Below are 19,065 nucleotides of genomic sequence, written 5' to 3' on the forward strand. Positions count from 1 at the left end.
TCATAGGTGACTCCATAGTCAGACACACTGACGTCCCACTCACCAGGCTGAACAAGGAGAGGGTCACAGTAAGCTGCCTATCGGGCGCTAGAATCCGCCACATAACACAAGCACTCGGGTCACTCCACGGCAAGTACAAATATGACACAGTCATTGTCCATGCTGGTGTGAGCGACCTGAGACGTACCTCCCTGGACTACATGAAAAGAGACATAGAGGAGCTCTCTGATTATGTAGCCCAGGCAGGTATGACCCTAACCCTGAGCAGTATCCTTCCTTCACCAAGAATGATGCCACAATATAGAGACAAGATGATCAGCTTTAACAATTGGCTTAATGTCTGGTGTCATTCAAAGGGGATCCAGTGTCTGTCTGCCTGGGATGACATGCTTGACAAGCCACGCTGCTTCGCAAGGGACGGCTTGCACCTGTCACCCTGGGATTCCGGATATTGGCTAAGGCTCTTGCCACCCCCATAGTGCCTTTTTAGGCAAGGCTCAAATTCTAAACCTACCACCCTAGAAAACAAAATGGGAAGAAACTGAGGGTAATGCTGCTCAATGCCAGAAGTCTAAATCTCAAAATGCACGCACTCGAGGCCCTTCTCAGTATGGAGAACATCGATGTCTGTGCTGTAACTGAAACCTGGTTCAAGGCTCCTGAGAGCACCCCGGCACTATTAGATTTTACCTCATATCATGCGTTCCGGCCCCAAAACCCGGACCACACCACAAAAGGGGGGGGTGTATCCATATTCATAAAGGATACCCACACCTCCAGGTTGGTGGGAATGCACAAAGCTTCGGAAACCATCCAGGTGCAACTAACCATAGGCAAAACTGCTCTACAAATTGTAGCATGCTACAGGCCACCCTCTCAAACTCAGGAACCCCACACAGCCTTCCTGAAGACACTGGAGGGTATAAATGTATCTCCAAACACCATCATATTGGGTGACTTCAACTACCCGAATATAGACTGGGAACATTACTCAAGCCCTAACTTTCTAGCCCAACGGTTCCTGGAATTCATAAATTCAAATGCCATGGAACAGCTAGTCACTGTTCCCACGAGAGGAGAAAATATACTAGATCTCATTATCACAAACATGGGGACAAAATGCTCCACACCGGAAGTATATCCCTCATTGGTGAGATCTGATCATAAACTAATCTCACTGGAAATCCACATCCCCCCCCCACCCCAAACAAAAAAGACCACAGTGAAGAACTTCTCTAAAGCAAACTTCACACTACTCAAGACTGGTGTGGTATCCTTCAAGGCCCCTGAGCCAGTGGAAACCACAACCCAAGCTGCGGAAGCCCTTACAAATGCCTTCTATGAACACCTACAGGACTGCATGGATCAGGCAATCCCAAATAAAACCAAGACTCTTTCCACAAAGGGCAAACGTCCAGTCTGGTGGATCCCAGCCATTAACAAACTTTACAATAAGAGGAGAAAGCTATTAAATGATAGAACAAAATTCATAAAAGGGAAGTCACCCCTGATCATTATTAGTAAAAAAATACGAGCACTCATAAAATCAACTAAGGCCAATTTTGAGAGAAAAATTGCCATGGATTCAAAGGACAATCATAAGGCCTTTTTCAGCTATGTTAGGAACCTGGGTGGAAACTCCCAGATATGCTCAGAATTAGTCCAAAATGATACAAAAATCACTGAACCCACAGACATTGCCAACATACTGGCAGACAGGTTCAGTGCAAACTTCACCCCCCTCTCTCCCCTAAAGGAGAGATAACTATCCCAGCGGAGTGTAGCCCCCCAGACATCTCAAATGCGCAGGTAAAAGCTGCTCTCTCTAAAGCTAAAACACAGCATCAATGGGACTGGATGGTGTCCCCGGCTGTGTGCTACATGAGCTAAATGAGGAATTAAACCCGCACATAAGGCAGCTGTTTGATCTCAGCCTTACCACAGGATACGTGCCCAAGGAGTGGCGTACGGCAACTGTGGTCCCACTTCACAAAGGCGGTGCCTCTACGGACCCTGGTAATTACCGCCCCATAAGCTTAACAAGTCTAGTCTGCAAAGCTATGGAGAGGATCATAATGGAGCTCATAAACAAAGATATAGGGGACTTGCAGACATTGGACCCGACACAGTTTGGCTTCATCAAGGGAAGATCATGCCTTTTGAACTTGGTCGACTTCTTCGAAACAGTCACCAAGGCCATTGATGAGGGAAAGGCAGTCCATACAGCCTACCTTGACCTTGCAAAGGCTTTCGACACAATACCCAACTCAGGAATTGTAGAAAAACTTACCAGCTTAAATGTAAACCCATATGTCACAAGATGGGTTGCAAACTGGTTTAAGGACAGAACCCACAGGGTTAGAGTTGCTGGCGCTATGTCAGACTCCAAGCCGGTCACAAGTGGTGTCCCACAGGGCTCGGTCCTTGGCCCCCTATTGTTCGGCATCTACTTCTCAGAAGTACAGGCCAACATGGGAGGACTTTGGCTGACAAAGTTTGCAGACGACTGCAAACTGGGCGCCATAGTGGAAAGTGCATCGGACACGGATATCCTTCAGAAGGGACTCACGGAAACAGATAGTTGGTGCCAGAGCCATGGTCTGAAGTTAAACGCCAAAAAATGTATAGTCATACCCTTCGGGAAAAACAAGGTAACCCCAAGCTACCATATAGGTGGCAATCCACTAAGCACCGAAGAGGTTATCAGGGACCTGGGGACCCAGGTTGACAGTGGCCTTTCTTTTGACACTCACGTTGCTAAAGTGGTTAGAAAGACCTTCTACATTGCCCACCTGATCATGAAGGGATTCACATCCAGATCTAGTGAGGTCATTGTTCCCCTGTACTCTTCACTTATCAGACCAATGATCGAGTACAATGCCCCATTCGGGATGTATCTCGCCCGACATCTGCAGCAATTGGAGAGACCCAAAAGTTCCTCACCAAAAGGATAAAGGGACTCCAAAATCTGTCATATGCTGCCAGATTGAAGAAACTCCAGCTCTATTCAGTCGCATACCGTCTGCTCAGAGGTGACATGTGCCTGACATACAAGGCCATGTCCAACCCGGAATTAATGGACATGCTCCACCTCAAAAAATCCAAATCCACCAAAACCACTAGAGCAAGCGACTTAAACCTTAGCACGGATATAAATAGGCCGGGCTGGAGGGGTAGATTTATCACTCATAGACTCCCTATGCTGTGGAATAGAGTCCCGGTCCATGTGAGGCAGAGCACCTCGCTGGCTCTGTTCAAGAGAAATCTTGACCTGTGGATGGGAGATCGTAGGTTTACCCTGGGAATCATCTCTGTGTCACTGCTGGACAGAGGCACAACAAACTAATGGGCACAGTATTTTTTCATATAAGGGGTGGTGTAAGCCACAAAAATTTGGGCTAGGCTTATAAATGCCTTGGGGCAGATAGCCTAGTATAAACCTATGAACCTAAGAGCAGTTTCACACACATCTGGCACTGTGTTTTCAGTTAAGCATGCTTCAAAATGTTTTCTCTGTTTTTAGTAAAATGTTGAGGTGTATGTGGTTGAATTGTCTATATATGAGAAATAACATTATAACCTGTCAAGTGAAAAATGAAAGTAAGAGTTATAGTTACTAGCCGGCATTATGGATGGTTGAGCCTGTCCTCATCATAATTTTAAAAATGCAGGGACCTGTTTTTCATAGGCTCATAGGATCATAACAGGTTACTAGCCTAATGGCCCTAGAGCCTTTTTAGCCTTGCTATTCATGCAACAGTTTTTCAAATTGTCAGTGCCCATGGGCTAGATCAGCTTTGGTATATGCCTGCAACTTAGGGCATCAACAACTGCCCCTGTCCATAAGAGCCACAGGTGACAAGCCTGGGATGAATTTGCAAATTCCCATCCAGCTGGTCCAAATTGTGTTTGAATAGGCTTAGGGAAGAGCTCTGTTTCACATGAATGGAGAGTCTGTTCCATGAAGGGACAATCTCTGAGACACAAACCTGTCCCTCCAACATATTCTGTTTATGCTACAAATGAGGTTTAGATCCTTAGAGCGGGTATTTCTAGTGCTATTTGTTTTGTGAATGTGTAGCAGATCCATCAGGGCTGGATCAGAGAATGCCTTGTAGGTTAGGCATAGATAACCCCTAAGGAGTCTGTAGGAGACAGAGTACCGGAACAGGGCTTTGAGGCATTCCACATATGACATATTATTTACACCTGCTATTCTTTTAGTGAGGAACCTCTGTGGCCACTCCAGCTATTGAGAATGCCAGGTCAGGTACATGCTGAAGGGTGCACTGTACTTGATTAGTGGTCTAATAAAGACTAAGTATAGTAGGACTATGATCTCCTTAGGTCTGGATGCCATGCTGTTATATATAAGTTCTGCCCTATAGAAGGATTTTCTCACTACAATGGATATATGGCGATCAAAATTCAGGTTACTGTGAACCTGAGTTCCCAAGTTCCTTGCCACTGGTCCTACTCTTAGGGTGTTTCCAATGTTGTAATTTGCAGGGGTAGTTGTCTTTCTAAAGGGTATAATTATGCACTTTTTTTTGCATTGAGTTTTAGGCCATGGTTCTGACACCAAGTTACTTGTCTGTGTCATACCTCATTGGAGGATATCTTCATCTTTGGGGGATTCAGTGACTGCACCCAGCTTGCAATCATCAGCAGATTTGGTCAGCTAAAGATCCTCTACATTTCCCATGACATCAGAGAAGTATATTCCAAACAGGGCAGGTTCCAGTACTGAACCCTGTGGGACACCACTAGTAACAGGCCTCTTGTAGGAGGTGGATTCCCCCACCCTAACTTCATGTGTCCTATCTGTGAGCCATTTCGCTATCCATTGGGTGACACAGGGATTTATGTCTAAATTTGTGATTTTGTCTATAATACCCAGGTGAGGTATTGTGTCAGATGTCTTTGCCAGGTCAATGTAAGCAATATGTACCATTTTGCCCTTGCCCATGGCTCTAGTGACCTTTTCAAAGAAGTCCACCAAGTTTAGTAGGCATGATCTGCCTTTGACGAAACTGAACTGGGATGGGCCCAGTGTTTAAAGATTTTCATATGTATTTGTTTAGCAGGTCCACAATAATTCTTTCTATGGTCTTGTATTAAGGCTATTCAAACTTATGGGTTTGAAGTTCCCTGGGTCTGTTGATGGTTCACCTTTGTGTAGAGGAATGACAGTTGCAGTCCTCCATTTCTTAGGGATGAAGCCTGTCCGTGTGGTTGATTAGAGATTCTAGTGGGCCTGAAAGGTCATGTTTCAAGCTATTTAGGAGGCATCCTTGGATATTATCAAGACCCATTGATGCAGTGTTTTTAGCTCTGGAGAGTGCAGTGAGGACCTGTCCTTTAGTGAAATGGTAGAGGGCATTTCCTGGGTGGAAACAGGGCGTGATACAGGGTGAAACTGGAACCAAATTTATTGGCCAGCAAATCTGTAATATCCTCCAGTTCAGTACAGGAAGTTCTGTTTACTATTAGTATAGCACGCTGTTGGGTGTTCCCTTTAAGGCTACATACATAACTGAAAAATTCCTTATGGTTATACTTAGCCTGGAAGGTTAGTTCTGCCTCAAAAGTTGGCATTGGTGGACTTGATTAGTCCCTTGAGTTGCTTGTTGAGACTGATGAAAGAGTGTTTTTTCTTTTGGGCATAGCATGTCTTACTTTTTGGACACAGTTTTCTTTATTTTATTATACGACCTATTTATACTGAGGGTCCACCAAGGGAGTTTGATTTGGGAGTTTGTCCTAAGTTTATTTTGGTTTGGAACTGCTGTTTCTATGCAATTATTTACATGCTTGTACAGGGCTTTTGTTAACACTTCTGCATAGGCCACCATGTTCTCTGAATTTGGTATGGGGGGTGGCTTGGAATTTAGGTATGCCTTCACTTAATAGTAGGTAGTTAGCTTTGGAAAAGTTCTTAAATGTTCTGGGGTTTGCTGGGAGTTCATCCTTTATATTTATTTCAAGGATTGCCACTTTGTGATCTGATCTGACCAATGAGGACATTACACAAGGGGAGGGGGTTGCAAAATCGCCCATGTTTGTGACTACCAGATCCAGGATATTTGCACCCCCCCGTAGGTGTAATAATGCAGATTCATAGTTAAATACTAGGCTAACTGCCCTGAAGGGCCATTTTCAGCCTAGTCAACAAGCAGAGGTCAGAATCAAACTTTGCACCTTCTATCTGTCAAAGACCTTAACCATTATACCAAAACCCTTTAATACAGTCAGCATTTTAGTCAGTGGTAGCAGAAAATGACTTTGGTAATTGTCTGATTGGAAACACTGAAAAAAGGGGGTCTTTGAGGCTAATTTCTTATTGGTGGATGTAGATCAGGAGTATTGTATCCATAGCTCAAAGATCTGAAAGAGTAGTCTCTCCCCACAGGATACATAATTAAAGTTTTTGCCACACATGACCCTGATACAAGCTGGCAAAAGGGGACCCCACTATTGCCATAGATATCTTGAGTCTCTGACTTTCCACATGTTGGTACCACTGTCCAAATAGGTAAAGTTCTGAAAAGACACAAATGGAATAATCATCATCTTCTTTCGGCTGTTCCTGTTAGGGTTCACCACAGCGGATCACCTGTTTCCATTTCTTCCTGTCCTCTGCATCTTGCTCTGTCACACCAACCACCTGCATGTCCTTTCTTACCACATCCATAAACCTTATCTTAGGCCTTCCTCTTTTCCTGTTACTTGGTAGCTTCATCCTTAGCATCTTTTTCCCAATATACTCAGCATCTCTCCTCAGCACATGTCCAAACCAACATAATCTTGCCTCTCTGGCTTTGTCTCCAAATCTTCCAACCTGGGCTGACCCTCTAATATACTTATTCCTAATCCTGTCCAACCTCGTCACACCTAGTGCAAATCTTAACATCTTTAACTCTGCCACATCCAGCTCAAATTTCTGCCTTTTTGTCAGTGCCAATGTTTCCAACCCATATAACATAGCTGGTCTCACTACCCTCTTGTAGACCATCCCTTTCACTCTTACTGGTACTTGTCTGTCACAAATCACTCCTGACACTCTTCTCCACCCACTCCATCCTGCTTGTACTCTCTTCTTCACCTCTCTTAAACTCTCACCATTACTCTGAACTATTGACCCCAAGTATTTAAACTCATCCACCTTCACCACCTCTACTCCTTACCATTCCTCTACCCTCCCTCTCATTCACACACATATATTCTGTTTTAGTCCTGCTGACCTTCATTCCTCTTCTAGAGCATATCTCCATCTCTCCAGGGTCTCCTCCACCTGTTCCCTACTCTCACTACAGATCACAATGTCATCTGCAAATATCATAGTCCACTGGGACTCCTGTCTGATCTCGTCTGTCAACCTGTCCATCACCATTGCAAATAAGAAAGGGCTCAGAGCTGATCCTTGATGTAACCCCACCTCCACCTTAAACGCATCCGTCACTCCCACCGCAGACCTCACTGCTGTCACACTACCCTCGTACATATCCTGTACCACTCTTACATACTTCTCTGACACTCCTGACTTCCTCATACAATACCACAACTCCTCTCTAGGCACCCTGTCATATGCTTTCTCTAAGTCTACAAAAATACAATGCAACTCCTTCTGACATTCTCTGTACTTCTCCATCAACACTCTCAGAGCAAATATCGCATCTGTAATGCTCTTTCCTGGCATAAAACCATACTGCTGATCACTAATCATCACGTCCCTTCTTAACCTAGCTTCCACTACTCTTTCCCATAACTTCATGCTGTGACTGATCAATTTAATCCCTCTGTAGTTACTACAGCTCTGCACATCACCCTTATTCTTAAAAATCGTTACCAAAACACTTTTTCTCCAATCCTCAGGCATCCTCTCACTTTCTAAGATTTCATTAAACAATCTGGATAAAAACTCCACTGCCATTTCACCTAAACACCTCCATGCTTCCACAGGTATGTCATCTGGGCCAACAGCCTTTCCATTCTTCATTCATTTCATAGCTATCCTTACTTCCACCTTGCTAATCCATTGTATGTCATGATTCACTATCCCTACATCATCCAACCTTCTCTCCCTCTCATTCTCTTCATTCATCAACCCCTCAAAGTACTCTTTCCATCTCCTCAACACACTCTCCTCGCTTGTGAGTATGTTTCCCTCATTATACTTTATCACCTTTACCTGCTGCACATCTTTCCTAGCTCGGTCCCTCTGTCTAGCCAATCAGTACAGGTCCTTTTCTCCCTCCTTAGTGTCCAACCTTTCAGACAACTCTTCATATGCCTTATCCTTAGCCTTCGCCACCTCTCTCTTTGCCATGCACCTCATCTCCTTATACTCCTGTCTACTTTCTTCATCTCTCTGACAATCCCACTTCTTCTTTGCCAACCTCTTTGCCTGTATACTCTCCTGTACTTCCTCATTCCACCACCATGTCTCCTTGTCGTCCTTCCTTTGTCCCGATGTGATACCAAGCACCTTTCTAGCCGTCTCCCTTACTAGCTCTGCTGTAGTTACCCAACTATTTGGTAACTCTTCACTGCCACCCAGTGCCTGTCTTAACTCATTCCTGAACTCCACCCCACAATTACCCTTTTTCAATTTCCACCATTTGATCCTTGGTGCTACCCTCACACTCCTCCTCCTCCTCCTCTTCTTCTTTATCACCAAAGTCATCCTATAAACCACCATCCTATGCTGCCTAACTACACTTTCTCTGGTCACCACTTTACAGTCTCCAATCTCCTTCAGACTGGCCCTCCTACATAACATGTAATCCACCTGTGTGCATCTTCCTCCACTCTTGTATGTCACCCTATGCTCTTCCCTCTTGTTAAAATACGTATTCACCACAGCCATGTCCATCCTTTTTGCAAAATCCACTACCATCTGACCTTCTGCATTCCTTTGTTTAACACCATACCTATCCATCACTTCCTCATCCCCTCTGTTCCCTTCACCAACATTCTCATTGAAATCTGCTCCAATCACCACTCTCTCAGCCTTGGGTACAGTCATCACCAATTCACTCCAAAATTTTTCTTTCTCATCCATTGCACACCCAACTTGTGGAGCATATGCACTAACAACATTCATCATTACACCATCAGTTTCTAGCTTCATAAACATCACTCTATCTGACACTTTTTTCACCTCCAAAACACTCATCATACTGTTCCTTCAGAATAACTCCTATGCCACTTCTCCTCCCATCCACACCATGATAAAACAATTTGAACCCACCTCCGATACACCTAGCCTTACTCTCCTTCCATCTGGTCTCCTGCACACACAATATACCAACCTTCCTTTTGTCCATCATATCAGCTAGCTCTCACCCTATACCAGTCATACTGCCAACATTCAAAGTTCCGACCCTCACTACCACAGTCCAAGCCTTTCTCCTCTCTTCCTGCCTTCGGCCATGCCTTCTGCCTCTTCTCCTCCTTCGGCCAGCAGTAGCCCACTTTCTGCCATGGAATAACGAATATCTAAATGTCCATAGATATTTCTAAAATAATATGGATAATATATTCAATCCTCACAGACAAAAACTCTACTAATTGTCACACAATTTACAAACATAACATGAATAAGGCTTCTGTATTTTGACAGTTTTCTTCTACAGGAACTGTTTTCTGTCAGGATTGCTTGAAACACAGGTAATGCGGCCTTACATTTGGTTACTCTATGGTAGCAGTACAGCAGGTTCGTCTTTTTGGAAATAAAAGTTTAACTCTATTGAGGAATCTGCCATTGCGAACTACTACTTACATTAGAGCTATGGTTAACAAACTGTCCGCAGATATTAAGAGCTCCATGACAAGAAAATTGGCAAGCAGTATTTGGTGCTAGTGGCATGCTTGGCAAGTCAAACAATGTTCCTTTCTTTTTCAGTCTGTGAATATTTCACTGTGTTTCCCCACAGATGTGGCCATGGAAACATATGACTGTGTGGGTGTTTACAGAAATGGTTAGGGACAGTCAGAGACTAGTTAACTGCAAATATCTCAAATGCTAGATATTCCTGGGTTGCCACAGCTGTACTAAGTTCAGGTAAGAAGCTAAGCATATGGCAGAATCCAATCAACCTTTCTAGCTGTGTGTGTGTGTGTAAAACCATCTTACATAAGCAATGGAGTTGCTTTTGCTACAGCTTTACATAAATTGGTAACAGTATGGTCAAATGCATACAAGCATAACAAAAGTTTGGTAGGTTAAATCAGCAAGCTGCAAACGAGATTTATCCTGCTGACTTTGATTCTGATAATCTTCACCTAAAAGCTTAAACCAATGCTCCTGGGTCACTTTTAAAAACACTAAGTTGTACCTTCTAAGTCTTTCCTGGTTAACAAATGAAATAGGCCATGTCCAACTACCTGTTAATCAATCAATAAATAAACAAATACTAGATATACCAGTGACTGTCACAATTTACAGATGGCCAACTTGAAATGTATCCTGATCTGAACATCAGGAAGCTCCTGCATCTGTTGGAAATATGAACATTGTTAAGTGCTGGAATTTTAACTTGAGCTGTTACCTAGAATGTAGACATATTTTGGAAGCTTTACTGTTTAGACTATGTCTAAATTTAAAAATATAATAACAAAAAATTACATTAACAGCAAACAATTGTTAGCCCCCCCCACCCCTCCGTGGGCAGCATGCATTCTGTTGGCAGAAGAAAAAATAACACACTAGCAGAGCACACGTTACCTAAAATTATATTATTAAAAACATTAAATGTGTTTTATGTTAATGCTGTAAAACATATTATTTTGTAGCTTAGTGAACATGTTAAGCTTCTCACACTTAGCTCTGGTACTTAATTAGGCAGAGTAGCATACACGTGCAGAGATATAACAGTTAAGTGATACAGTTCGTGGAGAAATAATCAAAAACACCATTCATATGTAAAGGGACAGTGAAACACCGCATTTATTAAATGGGCCATACTGCATTCTGAATTATGGTCAGTGCACACTGTATTGTAATTAGCACACAAATAAGGCTTAAGATCTATTACTGCAGATTATTACCCTATATGAAATGCACTGCTGTAAACTTAATATCTGCATTTTTAAAACATTTTAAAATGTTCACCTTAATACCGGAACATTTAGTTACAATCTTAACTAAAACTCATAAACATCCATTCTATGTTCGGTGTTCATATTCCAAAATAAATTCAGTTTTAATTTAAAGAAATCAAATTCTGAGGACATGGTTCAAGTAGGTTTCTTGGAGTGTCTAGCTGGTCTTTGTTTATGGCTGAACTGATGAATGCAGCACTGTCTGTACCCATTCTGAGAGAAGGTTGGTTATGTGTACCTGATGTCTGTGAAAGAGAGAGAAATACAGGAACATTAGACAATCCATTACGGCGCATACATGTTTGCATGTGAATACATGTATCGGTGTAATAAAAGTAGAGTACACAGGATGTAAACATGCACTCACTACTACAGATATTGTTTTTCTGCATAAGACACAGACTGAAGCATTTGTTTGTTTGCCACACTTAGTCATATAATGAACACTCTACTGTACTGTATTCCATTTATCCTGAGTTGTTTTACTGAAGGTGTACACCTGTTTTCTCAGCTGTTCAGTCTTCCTTCTGAATGCACCTAAAATGAAAAAAAAAAACACTACTGCTCTTACCTGGTTAAAAGAATGCATTGGTAGTCTGAGGCTGCATATTAGTTGTTCCATCAATGGTCAGTTAGTTATGGGTCAGTCATTTGTGAAGTACTGACTGAATCTACTCTGAAGAAAACAGGAAGTTTTATCTGAGGGCTTTGTTTGTTTTATCTTGAAGTACCCAGTGCCAATAAATCTTGACCAAACAGTCTTCCAATCAATAGTTGTTGAATAACAGACTAATTACCTCCCACATTAGCTGCCCTGTTGGAAAATCGGTTATTACCTATTTGCAACACTGTTAAACCTACCTCTCAACTGTCCCTAATTTTGCCTTATATTTTTGATCTCTTGTAATGTGTTTTTTTTTTTTTACTTTACAGTCACAGTAAGAAAGGTGCTTGGTGTGACATCTGGAAGGAGGACAAGAAGACTTGGTGGTGGAATGAGGAAGTACAGGAGATTATACGGAGAAAGAGGTTGGCAAATAAGAAGTGGGATTATCAGAGAGATGAAGAAAGTAGATAGGAGTATAAGGAGATGAGGTGCATGATAAAGAGAGAGGTGGCGAAGGCTAAAGATAAGGCGTATAGAGAGTTGTATGAAAGACGGGACACTAAGGAGGGAGAAAAGGACCTGTACCAACTGGCTAGACAGAGGGACAGAGCTAGGAAATATGTGCAGCAGGTAAGGGTGATAATGGGTAAGAAGGGAAATGTACTCACTAGTGAAGAGAATGTGCTGAACAGATGGAAAGAGCACTTTGAGGGGCTGATGAATGAAGAGAATGAGAGAGAGAGAAGGCTGGATGATGTGGGGATAGTGAATCAGGAAGTGCAATGGATTAGCAAGGCAGAAGTAAGGATAGCTATGAAGAGGATGAAGAATGGAAAGGCTGTTGGTCTAGACGACATACCTGTGGAAGCTTGGAGGTGTTTAGGAGAAATGGCAGTGGAATTTTTAACCAGATTGTTTAATGAAATCTTGGAAAGTGAGAGGATGCCTGAGGAGTGGAGAAAAAGTGTTTTGGTACCGATTTTTAAGAATAAGGGTGATGTGCAGAGCTGTAGTAACTACAGAGAGATAAAACTGAAGAGTCACAGCATGAAATTATGGGAAAGAGTAGTTGAAGCTAGGTTAAGAAGGGAGGTGATGATTAGTGATCAGCAGTATCATTTCATGCCAGGAAAGAGCACTACAAATGCGATGTTTGCTCTGAGAGTGTTGATGGAGAAGTACAGAGAAGGCCAGAAGGAGTTGCATTGTGTCTTTGTGGACTTAGAGAAAGCATATGACAGGGTGCCTAGAGAGGAGTTGTGGTATTGTATGAGGAAGTCGGGAGTGGCAGAGAAGTATGTAAGAGTGGTACAGGATATGTACAAGGGTAGTGTGACAACGGTGAGGTCTGCAGTGGGAGTGACAGATGCATTTAAGGTGGAGGTAGGATTACATCAAGGATCAGCTCTGAGCCCTTTCTTATTTGCACTGGTGATGGACAAGTTGACAGACGAGATCAGACAGGAGTCCCTGTGGACTATGATGTTTGCAGATGACATTGTGATATGTAGTGAGAGTAGGGAACAGGTTGAGGAGACCCTGGAGAAGTGGATATATGCTCTAGAGAGGAGAGGAATGAAGGTCAGCCGGACTAAGACAGAATATATGTGTGTGAATGAAAGGGAGGATAGAGGAATGGTGAGGATGCAGGGAGTAGAATTGGTGAAGGTGGATAAGTTTAAATACTTGGGATCAACAGTTCAGAGTAATTGCAAGTGTGGAAGAGAGGTAAAGAAGAGAGTACAGGCAGGATGGAGTGAGTGGAGAAGAGTGTCAGGAGTGAATTGTGACAGACGAGTACCAGTAAGAGTGAAAGGGAAGGTCTCCAAAAGGATAGTGAGACCAGCTATGTTATATGGGCTGGAGACAGTGGCATTGACAAAAAGGCAGGAATCAGAGCTAGATGTGGCAGATTTAAAGATGTTAAGATTTGCACTGGGTGTAAAGAGGGTAGACAGGATTAGGAATAAGTATATTAGAGGGTCAGCCCAGGTTGGACAGTTTGGAGACAAAGCCAGAGAGGCGAGATTGCGTTGGTTTGGACATATGCTGAGGAGGGATGCTGGGTGTATTGGGAAAAGGATGCTAAGGATGAAGCTGCCAGGTAAGAGGAAAAGAGGAAGGCCTAAGATAAGGTTTATGGATGTGGTTAGAGAGGACATGCATGTGATTGGTGTGACAGAGCAAGATGCAGAGGACAGGAAGAAATGGAAACAGGTGACGCGCTGTGGTGATCCCTAACTGGGAAAAGCCGAAAGAAGAAGAAGTCACAATAATGTCATAAGAGTTTCATACTTGTTGATATAATGCATATTTATGCAAAAACTGGTGTTCTACTAACATTTGTGAGTAATTTAAGAATAATATTTAAAAATTGTCCCAGATTTAGACCTTTGTCCTCCATTATTTTTTACTTTGTCCAGATTTCCTGACCAAAGAAGTTGAGAAGTATGCTTTTAAAATATGTCTGACAATGGATTTTAAGATTAAAGACATGTCTGGGACGGTGCACCTCTACCTCTGTATGAAGAAAGGGATAAATCCTCTAAGTGAAGGAAATGAAAGTTCAGTCACCCACCAACATAGCTCCTGCTGAGATTGTTCGACAAGTACTCCTGACACTCTTCTCCACCCACTCCACCCTGCCTGTACTCTCTTCTTTACCTCTCTTCCACACTCGCCATTACTCTGAACTGTTGATCCCAAGTATTTAAACTCATCCACCTCAGGTTTCCTGAGCAGTAAGGGGACAATCAGTGGTCTTCGGTAATCAGATGAAGTATGAAGAAATGAACAGACATCCCATGAGCATACACAAAAAAATGTACATATAGACATTTATCTTCTGTGACAAAAGGTAATTTCTGACGTACTGTGGTGCTAAACAAAACATTCCACTTTCCCTCCTTGATTGGTCCTAATAACTAAAATAATTTTCAGTTACAATGGTAACAATAACAATTGTCAGAATAAAATAACATAAAAAATGAAACATATACAATACTGTTGCAAACACTGTGTTATTATGCAGAAAATTGTCTGCATTTTTTTTACCCTTTTCTCCACATAGCTGACCATTGGCTGACCTTGTAGTCTCTCCTCTTTTACTGGGCCTGTCTACTTCTCCTTTACACCCCTGGACTTTATCCGATAAGGATCAGGGCCATTGAAGAGACGTAAGCATCTCAGACAGCATCATATTGCTGCAGTGGGGTTTCTACTTAAGCCCATCCCTTGTGCATGCCAAGCAAAGTTCCTATGATGGGATGAACACTGGGTGGTCCATGCTGAACCTCCCCTCAGTTCCACAGAGTCTGGTGCCAGCAGCCTACTCTGCCTATCCACAGTAGCTTTTCCGGTCTTCACCAGAGAAATAATGCTTCACTGTGTGCCCCCAGGCATATGACCCTCCCAGCCTCCTCCTAATATGGACATGCCCATCCTTCACTGCCAGTGTATCAGACATCTGAGCTGCTAATCAAACCCAGGTCTCCTATGCCATTGTCAGAGCATTATCCCTTTGTGCCACATTACTGGCTAAATTATTTGTAAAAGTAATGTTTTGCATTCACAGCTATTTTTTTAAGTAAAATATGAACTGACATTCTACAGACTGGTTGTAGGTGGGTGTATATTATAGATTAAATGACATTGGCCATTACGCAACAGACAAGAAACCTATACAGAATGTGTTGCAATGCCTTGTGCCCCCTGGCTGCCATGATGGGCTTTGGCACCCCTGTAGTCTTAGAAATGATAAAACAGGTTGTGACGCCTGTGCACTGTCCCAGTAATCAAGGAGCCTCAATCCTCACCACTAATACCAGTGAGGGGCGTTCACATTGGAAGGATAACCAGTACATACACAGTAAAGTACAACTTCTCTTAATTGCACACAGAGATCACAGTCAGTCTGGGGCTGGTTTCTCCTTTTCTCTCCAGACCCACAATAAGACTCCCCACTGGCACAGCTATAGGGTACAGATCTCAGCCGAGTAGTCAAGCCAAAAACTCCAGCACCCTTTCAATCCAACCAGTGCTTCATGTCCCTGCCCACGTAGCTGACACACACACACACACATTTTGAGATATGAATTATATACAAACACACAGACACTCCGGGGGAAGGCTGGCACAGGTTCTCCAGCTATGCCCCCTTCTGCCCAGACTATAAGGTAGTACTGACTGCCACCAACCACCCTTATCAGGTACTATAAAGGCCCTTATCAAAGGGTGTCCAATTATACTGTGCAATGTTATTGTTATCCGATTGGTAAATGTGACTAAAACTTGAAGGCTATTTAGGAATGGAATATACAGTGTCACCAAATATTTGCAAGTACTCTTAAGAGTTTAAATATCTCTACACACAAACCAGCCACAGTTAAAAGGTTTAAAATATTTAATAATAAATAAAACCACAAGACACTACTCATCAATTTAACACAGTGATAATAGAGAGTTCAGAACTCACAGGAAAATATTTTAAAACAATATTGTACGATAGTCTGACATAAATATAGAAAACAGCTAATATGTCTATATTCTCTCTATCTCTAAGAGAAATACTAAGATATAAATAACTTTACTTACAGAGCAAAGCAAAGTGCTGGTGAGTTATTGTCAGATCTGAAGACAAATACAAAATGCTATCCATACTTTCTGAGATAGCCCTTTAATTGATAATGCACATTACTGCTGAGTCATTCCAGATTACATAATTCTTGTTATGTCTGGTTAAGTTTTCCAGGCTCACAGAACTTAAAATTTAACATTTCTCTTTTGATCTGCACCTGCCAGGAAGCTACAGCAATAAAAGACACTTTACATGTGAAACCTAGTAATTTATCTATGTCTTAAGACAATAGAAATAATTTCTAGCTGCAGACATCCTGTCTCCTAGCTTGAGATCAAACACAGTCGTACAATCTTTTACTTATCTGCTTTCTTCCAGCAGGGTGCACTGTGGTTACATTTTTGAAGCTCAGAATATAACACAGTTTTCTTACATCTGTAACTAGCCTGTGGATCATATTAATATTTGCAATGACATAAAATTATTTATAAAATTCTATCTGGCTGGGCTGGAAGCCCCTAAGTTTTTCACACAGGTTACCAGAGGATGGATGGATTAAAGAGAGCATCAATGGGCATCTACCCTGGGCCTCCCATGGCAGTACCAGTGACTGGGGAAAAACACTGACCTTGGATCAATCTTGGAACAGCAATATTTTTTAAGCCCTTAAGTCCTTTTTATCCCTCTCTTCCTCCTCCCACAGGAGCTTGCCTGCTTTCCATCCTGTCCATTTCTTGTACAAAGAGAACAGTCATGTTCAACACATCCTCTTGTAAAACTTTTATTTATTTTAGTTCCTGACAGTGTCCTACTCCATGCTCCCTTTATATACTACAAACTGTCATGGTTAAGATGCTTTCCTTACTTCCTGCAAAATGTATTATTTTAAGTTCTGGTGCAACAAGAAGTTGGTGGGATCATTCAACAGAAAAGAGCTGAGTAGTACAGGCATGTCAGTGCTTAAAAAAAAGAATTTACAATGGCAGTTATAGCGTGAGACAGGGATAATATTGTATTTTTTTTAATATCTTGCAATTATCTAAACACAGGTGTTTGTGGGAAGAACAATGGCACAGAAGTGCCCCCCCTCCCCATCCTGTGGCTTGTCTTGTTAATAGTCTTCTATTTGGATTTGACAAAATTGGAAAAAATATAAATTAACTAGAATTGAAAATGATTTACTGAATTAAAAAAAGAATCAAATTGTGTGTATTATGAAACATGATAAGGGTGGGGTAGTACTTATGAATATTATGAATTTTAATCAAAACAATTTTCAACTATTTTTAGATGATGAGCCCTATAGTATTATTTCAGTTAAGGAAATTGAGATAGCTTTTAAAGCCATTTATATGTTTTTATATGATTTGCTAATGACTGGTGATCTTACCAGGGAAGGATTTAATTATATAACTTGAGTAAACCTATTATTTACCCCTTTTTTTGAATACCTAAAATTCATAAACATATTCTTGATCTCCCAATAAGACCTATAGTTACATCTGCAGGTTATAAAATAAAACTTATAGCTAAATATATTCATTTTAATTTTAAATTATGTTTTAATGATAAGCATGTCTTGCAAGATTCTTGGAGTTTTTTAAAAATGATACGTGAGGTGGATTTTAGACTGGATACTTTGTTGGTAATTACTGATGTGAAAGATTTGTTCTCCTCTATCCCACATGATACAGGACTAGATTGATTTCCCCAGGCATTGTTGACTTATGCGGTATTAACTAATATTGATATTAAGAATAATGTTTTATTCATGGAAATGGTTCTCCATAATAATTTTGTATTTTTTTGAAGGGGAATACTTTAAACAGATAAGGAGTATAACAAAGTGAGCAGTTCTTGCACCCTGTGTGGTACTGGGATACTAATATTACTTTTAAATTGGAACTTTATGGTTACATTCTATTTCACTACAGATTTTTGGATGACATCTTTTTAATTTGGTAAAGTGATATGAAGGTTTTGAATGACTTTATAGCATTTACTAATTCTTCTACTGTATTTTTTGAATTTACATATAACTGGAATAATAATTCTATTAATTTTTTGGATATTGAACTATATAACATTCTAGAAGGTAAGAGATATGAGTCTGCCATCCATAGTAAAGCTACCTTTTCAGATACCTATTTGCATATTAATATTGCTCTCCATATAAACAGACAGTTAGTTTAGTAAAAGGATGGATGGTTATGTTATCCCATATTGTCTTAGATAAATTGATATTCCTTAAGTAAATTACTAATTTGAAAGACATGCTTTATGAAAGAGGGTATTCAACAGAGTAAGTTGAAAGGATAGAAAAGTAGGTTGTTTACAAAAGAGAAGATAGATTCAAACATTTTTTGAAAGAAGGCTATTTGAAAAATATTATTGAAGTAGGAGTGAATACTGGTGTTTAATTTGATAGAGCAATGCTATTATAATTTTGTAATAATAATGGTAAAATCAAATTATAGTTAAAAATTTTAATTTGAATATTCATTTTCATGACGTTTTGAAAAATACATTAGGTAACCATACTAATTTTCTTTTTTTAAAGGGAAAAGAATTTTAAAAACATTGTGGAAGGTTAGGGTAATACTGGAAGTGTAATTATTAAGCGGGGTAGATGTGATGAGTGCCCATATTGCCACTGTATTCATATGGTTGGCAAAGTGAAGATAATTAATTACTCAGGGGAAATTCACTGTAGGGGCACATTTAATTGTGACACTATTTGAGTAGTTTAGCTAGCTACTTGCCTCCTGACACACCT

At 41.1% G+C, this 19,065-nt stretch overlaps 1 long non-coding RNA gene across 1 annotated transcript in view; it reads right to left on the reverse strand.

Moving 5' to 3' along the window:
- Window positions 1-10,919: 10,919 nt before the first annotated feature.
- The window catches only part of LOC122790692, a 260,261-nt gene continuing 252,115 nt past the window's right edge, over window positions 10,920-19,065 (reverse strand). The window contains exon 3 of the long non-coding RNA XR_006363031.1: window positions 10,920-11,351. This is a non-coding gene — a long non-coding RNA (uncharacterized LOC122790692). The remainder of the gene's footprint in view (window positions 11,352-19,065) is intronic.

Source organism: Protopterus annectens, chromosome 16.part0, assembly GCF_019279795.1.
Source record: "Protopterus annectens isolate FY-2018-M chromosome 16.part0, PAN1.0, whole genome shotgun sequence".
NCBI classification, from domain to species: Eukaryota; Metazoa; Chordata; order Ceratodontiformes; family Protopteridae; genus Protopterus; species Protopterus annectens.